The sequence below is a fragment of the Dipodomys spectabilis genome, unplaced genomic scaffold (genome assembly GCF_019054845.1).
Source record: "Dipodomys spectabilis isolate Male_0828 unplaced genomic scaffold, ASM1905484v1 ptg000066l, whole genome shotgun sequence".
Lineage (NCBI taxonomy): Eukaryota > Metazoa > Chordata > Mammalia > Rodentia > Heteromyidae > Dipodomys > Dipodomys spectabilis.
Window position 1 is genome coordinate 11185468 of NW_024870743.1, and position 21888 is coordinate 11207355.

Sequence of the window (21888 nt, forward strand, 5' to 3'; positions counted from 1 at the left end):
ATATTTGGGCAAGTTAGGAAAGTAGATGACTTGACAAGATGTCTGTCCCTTCTTCATCGGGTGCCCAAGGATCCATTAGGAACAAACTTCTGGCATGTCTTCTTCTGGTAATTCTTCCACTCTCTCCTCTCCACCTCCAACAAAATTCAGGATAGGCACTTCAATTTTATGCAGTGCTATTTCTACTGTCTCCTAGACTGAAGGGGCACTTGCGATTTCTTTTTTTACCTTTTTATGAACCTAACATCTAACCTGATGGTTTGCATGAAATAAGTGCTTAGCCTCCAGTCTGCTTAAAATCGAATCTACTGCACTCTCAGAAATGCCCATGTCCTAATTCCTGAAACCCATGAACACATTGGTAAGCCTGATGAAAGGAAATGAGGGTAGAAGATGGGATCCACTTTAACTGGGTTATCTGGGAGGGCCCAGTGTAATCATCAGGGTCTTAAAAGTGCCCCAGGAAGCAGAGGTAGGGTTCAGAGTGACGCAGTGCGAGGAAAGCACCCATCATTACTTCCAGGTCTGAACTTGGATAACTAGAAAGTTCAAGAAAATGGATTGTGTCCTAGAGCCTTCAGAAAGAGATGAAATAGGATCCTCATCCTGATTTTAGCTCCAAACACTAATGTCAGACTTCTGACCTGCAGCACTATAAAATACCAAATTTCTATCATTTTAAGGTACTGCTTAGTAGTAGTTTGTGATAGTAGCTGGAAAAAAAAACTAATACTATTAGGATGTCTAAATTTTACCTTTTAGGGTATTGATATTAATATGGAGCCCATACTATTGGCGTTTCCGGGAGCAATCTCTAGGTCCCCACTCCTAGATAAGCAAGAGGTCTACTTTTAGGCCCTTCTCCCTAATTTGTGCAGAAATTCATTTGTGATTGTCCAGCATCTGATAGGCAAATCTATTTATTGGCCTCTAATTTTGTTGGAGGCAATGTTTGAAAGATGTATTTTTGGACTGAGAAATGATATAAGTGAAATAAACACCTCCAGTCCAAGTGTTCTAAGGGGAGATATCTACAAAGGCTGTAGTTGGTTGTTCCTGAGTGACTCTAAATCTTGACTGCTTCATGGGTCTGAGGGTCAAGAACAGATGCTGCGCTTTGGCAGTGGTCACTCTTGCCACAGACACACAAGTCGAAGTGGACAAATGCTCAGCCTCTGTGATTCTCTAAAAGGAATTAGTCTCTTCTTCCTGGGTTACATTTCACTGACATCTGGGACTCACAAAGAAATACACCTCTGAATGCTAAAAAAAAAAAAAAAGCAGTGAAGGATCAGCTTCAATCCCTGTGGCCGTGGCTGTTCAGTGTTGATTGTACAGATCCGTGTCCCCACTGCACTGGTTTTCCACGGTGTCTATAGATGGCTCATCCCTCAACCCTGGAGGATCCACACTCATAGCTCTCTCTTCTGAACATCAGTGTCACAGAAATGCTGAACCAGGACAGCATCAGAATCAGATTTCAGGCATCAGTCCTCACCCTCCAGGTCAACGTTCTGCGTGGTGTCCCTGACATCAGGGAGGGAGTCCGCTAAATGCCTCATAGTAACTGGATTTTTCAAGGAGTTCATTGCTCATGATCTCCCTCAAGCTGTCTCTTTACCCTTGAATCTGGAAGAAGCTACGCTCTCCATGTGTTCATTCCTATGAGACTCTGAGACTACCATACACAAATCTTGTGAAGACTGTGTTTTAATTCAGGAATACTAGAGAGTGAAATTGTTTTGCAAAATTTTCTTATTCTTTTTTATTGTAAAGATACTGTACCGAGGGGTTACGGTTACATGAGTAAGGTAATGAGTGCTTTTCCTGTCGAGCATTGTTATCTCCTCCTTTGTATTTCCCCTACCATCCCTTCGCTCCCCACCTTCCAAACTCCTCCCCCACCACCGTGGTTGTAAAGTTTGTTTTCAACATAGTGTCTTGTACATCTCATTGTTACAATGGGTCAACCTGTGTCCTTGTTTTAGCATTTTGTTTTTTCCCTTCCTCTTGGCAAATTAGAAAAATGTATATACAATATACAGGGCACTGGAATCAAATACAGTAACAACAGGGATTATACCATGGGGAAAGAACATATGAAAGAAACCAAAAAAATCACATAGTACATTAAAAACAACAGCAACAGAAAAACCTTCTTGTGTTCCTATCTTGGGGTTCATTTCACTTAGCATCATCTTATTCTTTTAGTCTCTGTCTCTGTCTCTGTCTCTGTCTCCATCTGTCTGTCTGTCTCTCTCTCTCTCTCTCACACACACACACACATTTATCTTACGGAAAATTCTTGTTAGCCTTTGTCTACATAAAGGAAGATATTTCCCAATAGGAAACATTAATATGTAGAAAACCAAATGCTGAAATGTTTAAGTGGTAGAATCTTAACATGAGAAAGAGGACATTATCAAATATCCAGTATTTGGGTGATGGTTGAATATTTTGATAATTAGAGGAATTTCCTAAGGATTTCAAGAGAAGTAGAAAAAAGTATAGTTCATATAAATGGGACTTACTAGATGAACAGTATTTAATTTTCAGAGAGTTGGGCTGTACATATAATTTGAATGTCAAGAGTTTAAACAATATGCATTTGTGCCAGGTGTAAGTGGTTCATGCCTGTAGTCTTAGCTACTCAGGAAGCTGAGATCTGAGCATCCAGATACAAAGCCAGCCAGGGCAGGAAAGTCTACAAAACTATTTTTTCTTTCTTTTTTTGCTGGTCAAGGGGCTTGAACTCAGGGCCTGAGTGCTGTTCCTGAGTGATTTTGTTCAAAGCTAGTGCTCTACCACTTGAGCCAAAGTGCCACTTCCATAAGACTCTTATCTTCACTTAACCAGCAAAAACCTAGAAGTAGAGGTGTGGCTCAAGTGGTAGAATGCCAGTCTTGAGCAGAAAAGGCTCAGGGAAAGCACCCAGGCTCTGAGTTCAAGTCCTAGAACCATCATACACACCTGCACACACACACACATGCATACAGATAAATATATATTTACATCTATACAAATATATTAACACAGAGATATATGTATATACATATATGAATATTTATACACACATTGTTATCCAGAGGAGAGAGCAGCACTTTGGACTCTGGGACTAAGATGGTGACCTACACGATTCCGGAGGAGGTCTGGAGGCTCAATGTCTGGGAAGGGTTCATAGTATGCCAAATGACTCACCTTCTTTGGGACTCTCCCCTCCCTCAAATATGAGAGTAAAAATCATAGACTATCAGGATAATGAGAAGCAGATTTGCCTCTGCTAATTCTGGGATGTAGAAAGCTTTTAGAGAAAGACTCCCAAGGCCTTGTCTAGTGTGAGGAGTGCTGCCTCTTTGACAGAGGGCTCATGTGCGATGCAGGAGGAAGCTCTGCTCCAGTGTAGCAGATGCTGTAAAGGAGGAGACAGCTGTGCAGGAATACTTGTAAATCTACCCTGGGTTCAGTAAAGTGGGAGGAACGCCTTCCTTTATTCTCTATATCAGGACCAAAAACCAAGCAGTTTTGTCGACCTTTGTGTGTACTGAGAGGTTGACGTGTTCTTCCTTTAGACTGGGGCCGGCTCTATTTAGAATATCTTGTCTCCCTGTGCACAAAACAGTTAGGAGGTACTGTCCGAACTTTAAGGCTTATCTCAATAAGTAGCTAAGTTGAACTTTTGAGGATGCCTAGGGACACAAAGAGTAGTGTTATGGGATAAAATCAGTGTAAATCAGAGGGAAAGAAGCAAGAAGGAAGGTTTGTCCTGCAGCAAAAAAGACTTTGGTGCAGGTCGTGCATCAAAGGATTCAAAACCTATAAGGCATTTCCTTAAATGGATATGATAGGAAAGATAGACGTATCTGGAACTCTGGCTTATGAGCCCCTGGATCTCTGGTGTCCTTGATAGAGACCCACTGCATGGGCTACCTTCATTCAGAAATAGATGACTGGCTTGTCTGGGTGCTTGACTAATCCATGACAGGTAATTCTGCTGGTGGAGCTTGCACATGACCATAGCACTCCAAAGCCACCATGGCCACTGGCCTGGTTGACATGAGCCGGTACATTTCAGCGTGGCTTCCAATAAAGGAACATTTATAAAATGCCTGTATTTTTCAAAGAAGGAACACAAACAGGTTCTCTATTCCACGGAAGTTCACTTGTTCATTTGTTTTCATATCAGTAAGGTCTTAATATAATTACTTGAGATGTAGTAATAATGAAAGTGTCACAAGATGAAGCAACGATTTTAAGCACATTTAGCATGTATTGCTATGATGAAAAACTACAATATGAAAAGTTTGGATATGTAGTAATGAGTTTTATGTGCTGTTTAATCTTGCATTTCATGTTTGAAATTAGTGATATTAGCATATTTTGCTGTACAAAAACATAAACTGGACAGTTTAGTATCAACAGAAAATTATTTCTCACAGTTCTAGAGACTGGATGTTCAAGATCAATACATCAAAAGCATCTGCTGATGGGCCTTCTTACTGGCTCAGAGGCTGTGTCTTAGCATAGTGGAAAGAATGAATGAGGTTCATTGGATTATTCAAGTCATGAAAACTCCACTTTCAGCCGAGCACTGGTGGCTCACGCCTGTAATCCTAGCTACTCAGGAGGCTGAGATCTGAGGATCACACCAGCCCATTTTTATGACTTCATTTGCCCCCCTCAGAACCTCAGTTCCTACCACCATTTCCTTAAGGGTTAGAATTTTAACATATGAACTTGGGGATAACAACATGTCAACCATAGACTTCTATGAAATGTTTTGTATGCAGAAACCATTTAGGAAGTCATCGTGTTAATATAATGACAATCATTTGAAGCTATTTAGTGATCCAGGAAACCAAATCAACAAATATGCTTGGAGCCAGTGTGATGCGTGCCTGCGTTGGTGTTGTGGGTGGGAGTAGGGAGAGGGCTGAAGGAAGGAAATGGTGAAGTGAGCACAGATCACAGTTTGCCTTGAGCGTTGGTGAATATAATATCAGTAAGGGAGTTAAGTGACCTATCCTCTCATCTCTCTGTGCTAAACACAGAACTGATGGCCAAGGTTCCCTCAAGATCTTAGAATAGGAGAGAATAATATGTTTGTACACGTCCTCCAGTCTCTGATATCCCACCTCCCTTTCTTGCTCTGCCAGGAGCAATATGAACTGATCCCTGAATCTTGTGAAGGCCTCGGTTCTCCTCAAAATCCACCCCCACTCATTGTGTATGTAACAATCTTTTTGACCCTACCTTGTCAGCTAGATGACCCTCAATAGAGGAAAATAATAGGATGAGGAAACAGGTTATTACTTTCTAACATCAGCTCCATGTGGGAATGAGATGAGTGTCTGCCCGGTGAGGGAACGTTATTAACATCACAGAAAGACAGGACTAAGAAATTGCATCTGCATGTGGGCTGGGAAGGTAAGGGGCGAGGAAGTCGACACACAATTGCTGTTGCGTGTCCCTTCTAAACTCTAGAAAACTTTCTCAGGGAAGCAGGGAACGGTTCATATTTGATGTATTTTTAAGCCTCTCCAAAGTAGTTTTAGTCAACAGAATCAGACAATGTCATATTGTGGACAGTTTCCCTCTACATTGCAACGTTCAGCTTAATCCTTGATTCTTAAATCATCTGGGTGCAGAAAACTAACAGTGACCTTCATTAAACTGGACACTGACAGCAGAGTCATACTTACACAGTTGTTTTCCTATATATGTGTATTTCTTCCATGCGTCAAAATAGCTATGAATAGTCTTGCATAATTCCATATAAAGAAATACATATTACAAAATAATTTATCATGCTGTATACACACATAAATATTCAGCAATATTTCACAGAAGACCTTGTAAGACTTTCAGGCACTCTACTAGCTTAGAACTACTGGACTAATGGTATTCATTAATTGTATTATTAATTGTTCAAATAGTTCTTTCAAATATCTTCCTGATCTGGCCCAACCACACCAAGATGTGGGTTCAGTGGACACATTTACTATCTGCACTGTGATTATTTCAACCAATTAGGATGATGATTGTTAGACTTCATTGTGTATTTGAATGCTTCAGCTTCCTTTTAGGTTAGGTTGACAAGGAAAGAGCTCATCTTTATGCTTTCTAAAAGTGTGGACTCATAGACACAGAGTTTTTGGTGGTTGGTGAACATGCTGACTTATGAACTTAGAATTGTTGTAGAATTATTTAGAATCTAATGGTGGTGGAGAAAGTAGAACTGTGGAATGAAAATAAACTTTCAGAGAAGGGAAGAGGACTTTCTGCTTGACTTAAATGAAGCCTGGAGAACTCCAGAGTCAGAACTCAACATTACTCATGACACGGCACATAGTTGAGAGCCCTGCTCACCCGCAAGCTACCTTTGTCCTGTTCATTATTTCAACGCTTCTCTCCCTCCAGAATTTACAATTCTTCCATGTAAGAATTCTTTCTAAGCTGGGTGCTGGTGGCTCACACCTATAATCCTAGCTACTCAGGAGTCTGAGATCTGAGGATCGTGGGTCAAAGCCAGCCTGGGCAGGAAAGTCTGTGAGACTCTTATCTCCAATAAAAATCACTAGAAAACCAGAAGTGGCGCTGTCGCTCAAGCAGTAGAGCACTTGTCTTGAGCTGAAGAGCACAGGGACAGCGCCCAAGCCCAGAGTTCAAGCCCCAGGACCAACCAAAAAAAAAAAAGAATTATTTCTATTATTTGTACATAACCTCCAAAACTCAGGTTGATAGTTAATAGCCAGTATCAAGAAGTTGGCCTTTGAAAAAGATGATGAAGTCATGAAGAAGGCTCTGCCTATATGAATAGATTAATTCCATGATAGAATGATTAGAGTCAACCTGTAAGGAATCATGGTAAAGAATAGGACTAGTTCACTAATTTCACTCTCTCCTTTGTGAGCTCTCATGCCACATGATGCTCTTGCATCATGACATCTATTATGAATACATAATACATGAATACATAATCCAGTATTAGAGGAGCAGGAAAAGGACTAAGGTGGTGGTTTAACCTTTCTGAAGACTCCTGACCACTCTTTACTCTTCCCTGACAGCTTTGGCTAGAGAAATGTTTTACCTGTCATGGGACATGATACTCGGGATGAGATGGACACATCCCTTATTCTTAAAAATGGCATTTTCAACCATGTGGCAGTCTAAACAGGAATGTCTAAAAATGTCAAAACAATAGGATTTCACTGATTGTCAGACAACTTTGATTTTTTTTCCCAGAACTTTAAGATACAATAGCAAAAAGTAAAAGTGATAAATAGCAAATGCACATATACCTACATTGACATATGTGGGCACACAGGGTGGTCCACTTGACAGAAGGTCCTTATAAACTACATTAGGTCCAGAAGCTTCCAAAATGCCTTAAGTTCAATTTATGAGGTTGGCTTTCTTTGAGGGTCTACAAGGCATAAATAACTATTGATTAGCTTCTTAGAGGCAGAATTTTAGCAGAACTCTGAACAAGAGCATTAGAGAAATGCCCCCAATGGGGTCATTTTTTGCTGACCTGGGACTACATAAAAATGGGAGTATTGAATGCTTAATGTCACGTTTTATTGCTTGGTTCAGCTAATTTGTCTTGTGGGAAGCAAATGTTTTTGAAAGCATTCCAGAGCCTTTGTAGTGTTAAAGCTCATTACCTTGGATTTCATATGAGCCAAAAAATATACAACCAACTAAGTGCTCTGAACCTTAGCAAAATTCCATGGCTAGACAAGAGAGCAAAGCTGTGTGCGGCAGGTCATGGTAAATGAGGTAGTTAGTAATTCATGTTCTTTTCAAATGAAACTCAGCATGGTAAGTTTCAAGGAATTCTTTCATTATTGATTTCTTAATGCTAAAAAGTAGTCCAGTGGTCAGATTAAAGATAGAGTACATCCTCTTAGGAAAATTGTCATTTGCTTCTATTAATCCTACACTGGCAATCCCAGCATTCTCAGTGAGTTTGGAAAAAGAAGGCACATTTCTTCCCAGACAGAGTACTTTCATACAATAGAGTTCAGTGGCCAGTCACGTGCAGTCAATCTAACTCTGTGTTAACAGTTAGGGAATTTTTCACCCTAATTTTATAGAGGAAACTAAGTCATCAATATATTGTTCTGTTAACAATAAATAAATAACAAATGGTAAACAACAGTCATAAGTTTGTTGGTTCTAAGTGGTCCACAAGATGTTACAGTCAGACTCACATCCTCCTAGTGAGAGTTTTTCTCCTCTCACATTGCTCAGCCATCCTGTTAAACTCTCAGTGGGCCTTGCAGTAGATACCAACATGTGTATTTCAAGTACCATGATTTGTTACCTATGAAATATTCTTCCTTAATAATGTTGTCTGTGGAAATAATCACTTATACACAAAATCATCTCAGCCTGATTGTGGCTTGAAGATGTTTTCTATGTCCTCTTCATTCTTCCTAAAGAGATGGTAAACTGTTTTGCTAAAAATCAATATAAGACACCAAATCCTTAAGATATACTTTTTATTGTGTAAATAAACAATATATCAAATTGACACTGAGTGACATGAAATTGATCTGCTAATTTTCTGTTGAATCATTATTACAATCCCAAACTACTTATTGATAAGTTATATAGTGCTTTCCTGAGTCATCACTTTCATGTTTCATTTTTTGTTAATAGTCATTCATTGCACACATTTGTGGTTTCAGTGTGATATTTAGGTACATGAATATAATGTGCACTCAACAAATCCAGGCACCTTTTACCCACTCCGCCCCCTCCACCTTCCTAACTTCTATTAATCACGAGTCTACATTCAGGCCAGTGTTTTATTTTTAACTTCTGGCATGTTCTTTCTCATATGACATTCTTTTAATATAGGTGTCACTAGCTAAATAATGACTTTGCAAATTTATTTTGTCAGGGAAACTGTCACACATTTCCAACAACTTTTCATTAAAAATGTAGTCATGGGTTAACTCATCTCAATAAGTAGAGAATTTCTTTTAACACCAGTTCTATTGTTCATGGAACTAAATCCTTTCTTGTCTTTTATGAAGAATATGTAATGAAATTCAGTTATTTTAGCACACATATTATTGTCTACAGTATTAATGTACCATATATATCATACACATTTTATATATATATAAAATATTTGTATGTATATTTAAAATCAATATCATTAACTAGGCTATGAAAAAAATCAAAATAAATTTTTATCAGTTATAAGGGGAGGGGAACTCTGTTACATCTCACATGTTTAGACTGTATACCGGGCTAGGTAGGTGGCTCAGTGGTAGAGTGCTTGCCTTGCATGCATGAGACCTTGGGTTCAATTCCTCAGCACCACATAAGCAGAAAAAAAGGCCAGAAGTGGCGCTGTGGCTTAAGTGGTAGAGCACTCACCTTGAGCTGAAGAGCAGAGGGACAGCGCCCAGGCCCAGAGTTCAGGCCCCACCACCGGACCCCCCCCCCAAAATCCTAGAAAATAGACTGTATACCAACCAGTCTTTCCCCTCTATCTTACTCCCTGCCCTCTCCCTAAAAAAGAAATAGCATTTCCTGCTTTGTTTGGTTTTGGGTTATTTTTTTGGTCTTCATAGTTTCAAATTATATGATATATTAAATAATTTAATACATATTTCACTTGAAATGATACTTATACTTTTTTAGATATTATATTATCTTCATTTCTATGTTTTGCCTCTCTTTTCTAGATACTTTCACAGTTTCTCTACTTACTAAATGATAATTATTTACAAAGTTAAAAAAGATTGAGCCGGGCACTGGTGGCTCACACCTGTAATCCTAGCTACTCAGGAAGCTGAGATCTGAGGATCATGGTTCAAAGCCAGTTCGGGCAGGAAACTCCATGAGACTCTTATCTCCAATGAACCACTAGAAAACCAGAAGTGGTGCTGTGGCTCAAGTGGTAGAGTGCTCACCTTGAGCTGAAGAGCTCAGGGAAAATGCTCAGGCCCAGAGTTCAAGCCCCACGACTGACCAAAAAAAAAAAAAAAAGATTGAAATTAGGATTCCATTATGTTAAATTGTGATGTTTATAAATTGTATAATTTCTTTCATGTCAGAATTTTTACTAAAATGACAATTAAAGTTTTTGGTTTAATTTCCAAAGACTTTTGCAGCTCTACTTCTAAAAACTACCTTGGAGAATTAAATGTTCATTCACTTGTCATGATTTCAATTTGAAGGAAATCGATAAGATTTATTAATTTGGATATTTACTGTCTTTTGTCTTCAAGAAACAACTTAGATAAAACAAACTAAGCCATCAAAATGTTCTTTGTTTTTGTTTTTGGTGACCTTTCTCTATAGCCTTGGTATGATAGTAACCAAATTCAGTGAGTTCAGTCTTGCTGAATGCAAGTTAAAAACAAGTACTGCCAAGAAATAAAACAGTGGAGAAAAATTTATTACCTGAAGCAGGTAAGGAGAGCATGGGAGTTATTTCCTAAGCAATAGCATCCTTGAACAAAGCTTATGTGAAGATTTTATTGAGGAGCCTATCCATATTTATATAGCAGAGCACTTTAGGCTGAGCATATTCCCTGAGAAGGGAGTAAATTCCTGTACATACTTAGTTGAATGTCATACTTTAAGAAATAAATACAGCAGACACATTTTAGACTAAATTTAGCTTGAAGGCACAGAGCCGGTACTCCACATGTTCAATGGTTGAAAAGGAACACTTTTTAGTATCTTCCTCTTGCGAACATTATATCATTAGATCATGCCTTTAATCCTACTTACTTAGAAGGCTGAGATCTAAAGTATCTCAGTTCAAAGCTAGCCCTGACAGAAAACTCCACCAGACTCCATCTTCAAAATGACCCACAAAATGCAAGGCTGGAAAAGTGGCTTGAGTGGTGGAGTACCAGCTGCGGAAGCCCAAGCCCCTGAATTTGAATCTGGTTACCAACAAAAGAGCATGAAAGAAAAGTAGGTAAACAAAAATGAACAGCAGTTTCCTTGGGAATACTCGGTTTCTAAAACTTTTAGAGAGAAATACAGGAAGAGACACTTGAAGGTGGCTGAATGTAAGAGTTTGCTTTAAAGATGCGTCTTTCACAAATTATGTAAAATGATGATCTGTGATATGAATTACTGCTTCTATTGTTCCAACAACTTTGCTTCTGTATTTGGATAGCAGAAACCCTTTCTCTGAGGACTTGTTCGTTCCCATTGGAACAATGAGTTTCTGCATTTCCCAAACACAGTGTGAACAAAGGATGTGATTCAGACAACAATAACATGTCAATAGCCCAGGATTCTCAGAAGTGCATCTTAGAGAAAACCCCTGGTGTCTCTGATAATGATTAACCGTGACTGTAATGACTGCTGATTGAGCAGGGAGACACTGCAATCTGTGATGACTATCAGCCATACACTCTGCATTATAGAGGCACAGGGGAAAACAGACTCATTTTTATTAAATATATTTTTATTGTAAAGATACTGTACAGAGGGGTTACAGTTACATGAGTAAGGTAATGAGTACATTTCCTATCAAACATTGTTACCCCCTCCTTTGTTTTTCCCCTACCATCCCTTCCCTCTCCACCTCCCCAACTCCTTCCTCCCGCCCACCCCTTGTCCTCCGAAGCTGTAAAGTTTGTTTTCAACATAATGTCTTACACATCTCGTTGCTGAAATAAGGAAAATAGACTCTACATCAACACACAGAGCTGACACTGGGAAAAATGCATAGATCTAGCTTCCTGGAAGGGGTGAGTTCTCTGTCTGAGGTTTCCATCCATCTTTCCAGTTTCTGTCTATCCTTATACTGAACATGGGTTCAAGTAAGTTGGAGTGCAGTTTGGCTCTTTGCATTTAAGAAGTATACTGCCTATTGTATGCAACCTTATGAGACCCAACAGCAGATCCATTGCAAAGCCTTATGCTGGCTTCAGTCGGCTTTTAAATGTGAAAATCTGCCTACAACACGAGGAGGAGCCATGAAGTTCTAGCTTCCAACAGGAAAACAGTGTCAACAGCAGCGTCTTCAAGCTATTTTAATCCGTTAGAACTTTTGTGAATTGTCACAATGTTTTCCTGCTCTCACACATTATTTTCTAGTGGTATTCTAAAATGTTTCTTCATAAATTTGAATCATTCCAAAGAATGTAATTGCCAGCATATGGTGAAATTTGAACAATAGAAGAGGATGCACACTCCAAACATTTTGTCCACTGGAACTTAAAACCTCCAATTTAACATGTACTAAACTCCTCTAAAAAGTATGTTTGACCATACTTCATTTAACAGTTGAAGATATTGCTGAATCCTTTCTTTTTTCAGTATTGGTTTTATTCCGTATCAGTCACAGAATATCATTGCAACATATCAAATTTTAATGCTTAAAGATTGTATGAACCCTGGCCTACCACTGAAGGAAGGAAGAATATCTAAACATTGAGATATAATTTGTAGTTATTTCCAGTATTTCTTGAATATTATAAGCATTTTTGTTCTGGTTTAAACTGACTTTAAAGTTGATAGTATTATATATTTGTCAGTTTTTTGTGGCTATAATGAAATAACTGAGCTATGTTGCATATAAAGAGAAAAACTCTGCTAATAGTGCTGGTAGTACAAGGCATGATTGCATCCGGTGGTGATCCAATTCTGGTAAAGTCCTCTTGGTGTCACAGCTTGGGATAGAATAGTAACAGGAGAGGGTCTGAGAGTCTGGAAGCAAAACAGGAGGTGAGGCCAGGCTCAGGCCTTTACAAGAACCAAAAGAGCACTCTCGCTCTCTCTCCCTCTCTAAACTATGAGTGGATTTCATGAGAACTACCTCGACTGACTGCCCTCGACTGACCTGAAGATCTCCCATTAGATACCACAACTTTTTATTTTCATTTTTATTTGCATATGCTAATTGTACCAAAAGAGTTTTATTGTGATGTTTCCAAACACACATATAATGTACTTCAATCAAGTTAGTTCCCCCATTATGCTTTGTTACCCTCCACCCCCTTTAGAAAACAATATTTAATGCATGTTTCTATTCTATCTTCACATAAACATACCAAATACTTAGCTCATATTCGCCTCTCCACCCTTCTCCTCTTGCTTTTCCTATTCCTGCTGGTTTCTACCCTCATACAATCTGTTTTATTCTCAGGTCATTCTTTTATTTTTTTTCTTAGTTCTGAATTCTGCATATGAAGGAAAATATGCATTATTTCTCTTTTTGGCCTGGCTTCTTTCACTTAATATAATAATCTACAGTTTTGTCAATTTTCCTAAAAACAATATAGATACTTTTTTTCTATGAGTGAATAATTTTCCATTGTGTATAAACACCACATTTTCTTTTTTTTTTTTGGGGTCCGGTCATGGGGCCTGAACTCTGGGCCTGGGTGCTGTCCCTCAGTTCTTCAGCTCAAGGCTAGCGCTCTACCACTTAAGCCACAGCGCCACTTCTGGCTTTTTTCTTTTTGCGTATGTGGTGCTGAGGAATTGAACCCAGGGCCTCAGGCATGCAAGGCAAGTGCTCTACCACTGAGCCACCTTCCCAGCCCCACATTTTCTTTTTCCGTTCATTATTTGATGTACATCTATGCTTGTTTTATAACTTGGCTATCGTGAATACAATAAACATTGGTAGAAAAGCATCTCTACATTCCTTCAGAAATATTCCCAAGTGTTAGCAAATAAATATAGATGATAGTTCTAATTTTAATCTTTTGAGGAGCCTCCACATTGATTTCCATAGTGTCTTCACTAATTTACATTTCTACTAACTGTGTGTAAGTGTTCCTTTTCCCGTACATCCTCACCAGCATTTGTAGTTTTCTGATAATTGCCATTCTGACTAGGGTAAAAAAAAGTCTCACTATAGTTTTGATTTTCATTTCCTTCATTGCTTTCGGATGTTGAACATTTTCTTTCATGTATTTGTTGAACATTTATTTGTACTTCTTTCTTTGAGAAGTGATTTTTCAGTATGTTTTCCCATTTAATAACTGAATAATTTGCTTATTTGGTGTTTAAATTTTGGAGCTCTTTATATATTCTGGTTGTTAATCTTTTACTGACAAAAATTTTCTTCTATTCTGTAGACTATTTGCAGTCTCCTTATAATTATTTCCTTTGCTGTAAAGCATTTTAATTTGATGCAATCTCATTTGTTGCTTCTTGTTCTTATTTCCTGAGATATTGGCCTATAATTGAAAAAAGTGCTTCTATGCCTATATTTTCAATGATTTTCACGATATTTACCTCCTGTTTCTAAATTTCATGTTTTAATATATCAGATCATTCATCCGTTTTGAATTAATTTTTGTACAGATAGGGGTCTAATTTCACAACCTTTTACATGTGAATATCATTTTCTAAACATCTTTTGTTGAAGAGTCTGTCTTTCATCCAACATATGTTTTTGGTGTCTGTCAGAAATCAAATGTCTTTAGCTATGTGGGCTTTTTTCTGGATTTTTTCTTCTCTTCCAATCGTCTATGTGTCTGGTGTTTTGTGCAGTTCCGTTCCCTGATTTTTTTTTCTTTTTTCTCTGCAGTATAACTTGAAGTCAAATATTGTTATATCTCCAGGTTTGTTCTTTTTGCTCAGGATTGCTTTGACTACTCTTCCCTGTACCCATATGAATTTTAGGATTGATTGTTTTATTTCTGTGGAAAATGGCATTCAATTTTTTATGGAATTCTGTTGCAGCTGTATATTCTTTTAGCAGTGTAGTCGTTTTTATAGTATTAGACAGTAGCCCTCACATCAAATGCCCCATTACCACCCAATAGTTCTACCATGGAGATCAAGCCTCCCACACTTGAATTTCTAATGAGCAAATCCACATCTTCCCAAGAGCAGCCATCAATGATAAGTAAGTATGTATTTTGCTATGTAATTTCACGATATATGATGAAATTCATTCAGAACCTTAAAAAGAATCTGAGGGTTAGTGGTTTGCACCTGTAATCCTACTTACTTCAGAGGCTGGGATCTTGAGGATGACAGTTGAAAATGAGATTGGTCAGAAGAGACCACAAAACCTCATCTTCAGCTAATCAGAGAAATTCTGGGCTGGAAGCATGGCTCAGGAGTAGAGTGTCAGCCATGATCAAGTAAGTCAAAAGAGAGTGAGAGGTCCTAAGTTCAAGGAAGAGAGAAAAAAAAGAAAGGTGGAAGGAGAAAGGGAAGTCAGGAAGGAAGGAAGGAAGGAAAGAAAGGAAAACAAAAATACTCTTTTCAGAGAGGCAAACATATAGAAAGTAAGTGCAGATTCTTGGATGAACTAAGATCTCTGTGTTCCATTCATGACTATTTGAGGTGATGACATAAAATGAATCACTTGGACTTAGAGAGAGTTGGTGGTGGTAAAAGGAGACCAGGGCAGAGTAGAAACTTACTAGCAGAACATTAAATTTCACCTGTTCCAAACTAACATGTCACAAGTCTGAGGAAACTCTTAAGGTCTGTAAATGCTATCCCCCACCCCACCCCTGCCAGTAACTTTCTGCTTTCAATATAGGGTGTTGTGTGTACCACGGAAACTTAAGGTGTCACAGCTAGATAAAAATACTTCATCCTCTTATTTCATCTCTCTGATTTTGGACATCAAGGGGTGTAGGTTCCACATTAGGAACAGAGCTTAATTTGTAGCCTAATTTGTCCTGGTGCCATTTGTTCACACACCACCTCATCCCTCACAGTGCAGCTGGATGGGGGTGTGCTCTGCTTGAAACTTCTGCTGGGCCTGGGTAGGGGTTGTCTTTCCTGGAAAATGGGATGAGAAGAGTTTTAGTGTGATCACCATTCTAGACACCACAGAGTTATAGTAGTGGTTAAGTCTACAAGTGCACAGTGCTGTGTGCAGATATGGTGCACGAAGCCACCTACTATACAATGGCTGCCACCCATACTACTGAAAAATACGGAGTTCCTTGATGTTGACTTTGTAAATGTGGCCCTTGTTCATTCATTGAGTTTACAATGGCTTTTCTTAGGTATTCTAAAACTGGTATCCAATAGAAAAGAAATTACTCCATTCGTGAGAGACAAGGAGTCCTCTATGATATGGAAATCGGCCTGTGAATTTCTCTGGTTTGGAGCTGTAGATACTTTGATATTTATCTTTGCAGGAGAAATAAAGAGCATAAAGCATCAATGTTTACAAATGCTTAAAATGGTCACAAGTCCTTTTTATTACACTTTTACCTGAAGGCGAGGGAACAGTAGACTTAGGGAAGAGGCTTTTGCTAGAATCCAGTGCCCCTCTCCACATCCCTCAGCACATGGCATTTATCCTGGGTGAAGGACTGATCACCTTGAGGGTATGAATTTGAACTTGCTGTCTTTTATCTTGTGGACACAGTCCTGTACATAAAACAAAAGGACTTTTGGAATGTCTGTTGAAGGAACAATGGTGGTTACCTTGGTGCCCTTTTTCTGTTTTGATCAGTCACTGGAATTCAGTGTAAGTTATCAGCAAAAATGAGGACATCAAGTTCTACTATCTAATGTTTAAGGTTTTCCTGATGTTAGTATTGACATTCAGTAGTTTAATGTAATAGTAGAGGTTATTGTAGGTGGGCAGATGTGTGCCTGTGTGTGGTCAGGAAGAGATTCAATTTACTGGTCATTGCTTCTCAAAGTACAGTTTTCAAAGTTTTCAGTTAAGACACTAGAGATGCTTCTAGATCATACCAAAGTAAGCATGACAAAGTGAACTCTTAAGCCCTCAACGAAGGGCAGAACAGCCAAAAAAATCATACATTCATCAAGAGATTTATCCAGTCATTAGCAATTTCATTGTTGGAAAAAAAATAAAGAAAGAAAGATTATTTCTGTAGATAGTGTTAAAAGAAAGATTTGGTGTTTTACTTTGCTGAACTTTGATTTTGGCCTTTCCAAGGAATTACAGTATTTGAGATCTCCTTTGAATCCACCGTATTTCAGTTAGATAGTTGTGTACACTTTTATACTACCCAATGTGTTTACTTAGCAGTTTATAAGCCAAATCTAGCTTCTACATGAAAAGGAAACAAGCATCCTTTGTCTCTTGGGGCCTGACTTACTTAACATTTTTTCCCAGTTACAAATGGTACAATGTCATTCTTTGTAATGGAGGAGGAAAATTCCATTGTTTATATATACCACATTTTCTTGATCCATTTGTCCACTGAGGGGCACCTGGGCTAATTCCATACCTTGGTTATGGTGAGTAATACTGCAATGAATATAGCGATGCTTGTGACTTTACTGTGTTCTGATTTGGAATCTATCGGGTGAATACTCTGGAATGGAATTGCTGGATCATACCAAAAACTGGTACTCAAAATGGGTGAGGGTTGAGTCAGGTCAAGAGGAAAGGGGTACACAGATGAAGAAGAGAAGATGGGTAGAATGCAGTCAAGAATCCAATGCATAGCCTATGAGATTAAGATGAATGAAGGAAAAGGTGGGAAGGAGAGTAAGAATGTTGAAAGGAGTGACACTAATCAGGATATTCACAAACTGCTTTGCTACATGACAATTCCTTTGTACAACTACTTAAAGATAATAGTAAAAAGAAAAAGAGAAAAGAGAGAGAAGATCTGGGTGTATGTCCTGTATTTTCATGTAAGTGGAAGAACTCATTCTATGTTTTTTGTTTTGTTTTGATACTGGGGTTTGAACTCAGGGCATTGTACTTACGTAGTGGGTGCTCCACTGCTTGAGTCACGCCTCCAGTCTCTTAATTCAGTTTTCTTATATGCCAAACATACATAATAATGTTTGTTTCCATAGAATCGTAGTGAGAAATCAGTACAAAAAAGTATGAGTAAACCATGTATTACTGTGCTTATAATATATACTCTGAAATATGATTAGTCCTTTCTTTTTTTTATTGTGAAAATACCATACAGAGGGGTTACAATTACATGGGCAAGATAGTGAGTACATTTCTTATCAAGCATTGTTGCCTCCTTTGTTTCCCCAACCTTCCCTTCCACTCTCCAACCCCACACCCCCACACCCCCTACCCCACCTCCACCCCCCAACTTCCCACCCCGCCAAAGTTGTAAAGTTTGTTTTTCAACATAACGTCTTGTACATCTCATTGTTGTAATGGATCCACCTGTAACCCTACTTAAATGATTTGTTTTTGAGCTCTAATAACAACAGATGCTGAAGGGGATGTGGACAGAAGGGAACCTTACTACATTGTTGGTGGAAGTGTAAACTTATTCAACCACTTTGGAAAGTAGTATGGAGATTCCTCAAAAGACTCTACATAGAGCTCCCCTATGACCCAGCAATCCCACTTTTGGGCATTTACCCAAATGATCACAAACAAGACCATACTAAAGGTACCAGCACAACTATGTTTATTGCAGCATTATTTACCATAGCTAAGATATGGAACCAACCCAGATGCCCCTCAGTAGATGAATGGATCAAGAAAATGTGGTATATATACACAATGGAATTCTGTGCCTCCATCAGAAAGAATGACATTGCCCCATTTGTTAGGAAATGATTGCTCCTTTCATTGTTTTCATTATAGAAATTTATTCTAGAAGGTAATGTTCAAGATGAAGGCATTTTCTTAGAGGAAGATCTCAAGAATTATGTACCAGTCTGGTCTCCTTACTAGATCTGGATTCTGTATCGTTTGCTTGGGTGTGGGAAAGCTTCAGGTGTCCTTTAATGTAAGTACACAGGAAGGCTGGGTCATCCAGTACCTTGCCTTGACATTTACTGTCGACTTGTGTGTTCTTGGAAGGGGAATGGCCTCCAATGTTTTGCTTAAACCTTCTTCCTTCTACAAGCCAAACTCCAACTTCATTTGCTTCCTACAAAACAACTTTGTTGTGTCTTTTATTTAGCTTGCCTTTATATTATGAAGCAGGTTTCTGATCTGACATCTAGAAGTCTAACAAAAAGTATAATATACAAAATTGTGTTGTTTACATGTGTTTTTCTGTATAAATTTGTTTCTTCGTGTGTGTGTGTGTGTGTGTGTGTGTGTGTGTGTGTTGCTCTCATCATTTGCCTGGGGAACTTGCAGAGTCTGTGTTAGACCAAGCCAGAGGCCAAGAAAACTTCCATGTGTATCTATCTGGTCTATGCTGGGGGGGGGGGGGGGGGGGGAAGGGCTCTTTTACTCAACTTCTCAAGTAGACTCAATAGTAGTCATCCTACGCTCTGGAGAAACAAATTGGATGGAAAATTCAAAGATTTACACACCAGTACACCAAACACACATTTAAATAAAATAACTGCATAAAGACTTGAAGCATATTATCACATTTAGACCAAATTGTAGCTATTACCAGGCATACAGGCCAGAGGTTTGTAATAGTTGTTATTTCTTCAGAAGCATGATTGATTTGGGACGTTTTTTGTAACTGAATGTCATGAACCAGACATCCATAATTATATTATTTGTCTTATACAAATGAAAAAGAATAAATTAAAACTGGACGTGTTGCAACAGGACTGTTGACATTATATACAAAGCCTGCTTATTGTCATAAGATACTCTTAACCTTCAAGCCAAAATCTTTCAAAACTATTAGTGTTAAATCTAGCAGCTGTTGTCAGTGTTCTCCTGTTCTCTGTTTTATGCATTGTGCTTTATTTGAAATATTTGTTATATTTGTGTATATAACTTTCTGTGAGCTCTTCCTTGAAAGCTCCAAGAATTAAACATGAAGGTTGAGCCAGTTCAAAAGGAACAAAGTTAAGAAAATGAAAGAAAACTTGCTAAATTTAATGTTTAAACCATTAAAATATTTCTTGAGGTTTGCCTGGAGCTATTTCCTTTATGTAAAGCCTGATGCATTTCTTTCCTTTCTCATCTACTTTAAAAAAAAAAGAGGTTAAGGAAAATATACTTTGACTCTGAAGACTTTTTTCATTTAAAAGCATTATGAATAGAATATCTAAATGTTTTATGCAAATAGATAAGCTTGAGCCAGGTAGAAACATCTCTAATATCCGAAGTATTTGAGCAAATGTGTTGTAGATGTGTTAGCTGAACAAGATGCAGCACCCACGGGATTGCTTTCTTTGAACTTGGACCAGATTCAGATCTAAGGACTAACTGGTAGAGAAGTGCTAACAGAAGCTGCATTGTAGCTTGCTGAAGTCAATGCAGATGTGTCAAATCATCTAGTTTTTATGCTTCCGAAGTGAGCTAATGTAAGAAAATGTGCTGTCTAGACTGCTCTACCATCCCCTAGCATTTGGTGGTTCCTCCTGGTGTATCCTCTTCAGAAACATCAGCTCTTTGCTCTAAGGATAGAAAACTGTCTACCCATCCATTTGGGAAGTGTGGTGTTTAGACAGGATACTAGCTTCAGCTCTAGCTTTTTTGTGTTCAAGTGACATTCAGTAGCTGGGTGACTTGGGTAACTTAGCCTATTAGAACATTGGTCTTCTTGCCTAGAACGCATAATGCAACAGTTGCTTCATTTGAGGGCTTCTTAGAACTATTGATGTAATGTACATTAATTCTTTTGTATACTGATTAGTTTAATAAATGTTAGGAGAGAATATTACTGAATTCTTGGTGACAAGGCATAGGAGACAGTTAACTCTCCACTCCCACATGACTACAAAGCCTAAACTAGAATAGGACTCTTGAGAATAATGTTTTCATAAAATTACCAACCAGCTTCGCCTTGAGCAGAGTCTCGTTTTTTTCTTGAATCACAATACCCTTAAGTGACTCAATAATTATTTCTCATGCTACCCCTAAAACAAAAGAAACACCAATTTTCCAACTTATTAAATAATTGACCTCAAAGAATTTGATAGAATATAAATATGCTTAGTAAGTTAGTAGTAATACTTGAATATATGGATATATATCCACACATATGTGTATGTATGTATAAATTTTGTGCTTTAGGAACCCTATGAGAACTCTACAAATTTGGAAAAGGGTTAGATGCTGCTTCTAATTTCTTCCCTTCTATGATTTTTGCATAGTGCTTCTTTTCTTTAATCAACAATTAACCAAAATAGATCTTGATGATTTTCAAAAACATGGCCTTATTAGAAGGCAGGGGATGGAATCAAATGTTGAAACAATGCATGAATGCCTGTGGTAAATGGAGACTGTAGTCCTAGAATATGCTTAGAACTTTGTCTTATTCTAGCCACTGATAGGAATTTCACAAGAGGACGATGTCTGTCTGACATGGCTGGAGAAATTCTGGACAGTAAAGGCTGAGGCCTCTGGACAGACACCTCCATCCAGCAGTTTCTGGTACAATTTCCAAGAATCTGACAGCCCTGTGTGTGTCTTTAGTGTGGATTCTCTGACCAGCATACTAAATACAGGGGTCCAACAGAGCAGGAGCTAAAGAAATCCTACAGCTCACCGACTTACCTGAATGGTTGGCTGAGCCACCACTACCTGCTGGGTTTTTTTTCATTTTCTTATAGAACAACCAAACATTTACTTCCCTATTTAGAACTTTGATAGTGTTTATTTTAGTAGTGTACAGATGCATAGGGTCACTTGTAATGCCACCATCTAGATTTTTCCTGCTGGCATCTAGCAATATGTTAACAGTCTGAGACTAAGTTATCAGCTTCTAAACTTTCCTGGGTACATGTTCAGAAAAGTGGACTTTCTACCCAGATCTCTCTGTCTCTCTTTCTCTTTCTCTTTGTTTGTCTGTCTGTCTGTCTTCTCTCTCTCTTTCTCTCTTTTTTCTCTCCCTCTCTACCCCCCCCCTCTCTCTCTTTCCTCTCTCTCTCTCTTCCTGTTTTAAGTAGGGCCACCCTTTCATTGTGGCTCATTGAATAGTTTAACAGCTTTCAGAAGTGCAGAAGTGGCATGCTATAGGCTTTGGTTTGTTTATTCTGTTTATTCTTACACAAGTGAACATAGAATGTTGTGTGTTTCAACTTCAAGAGTAC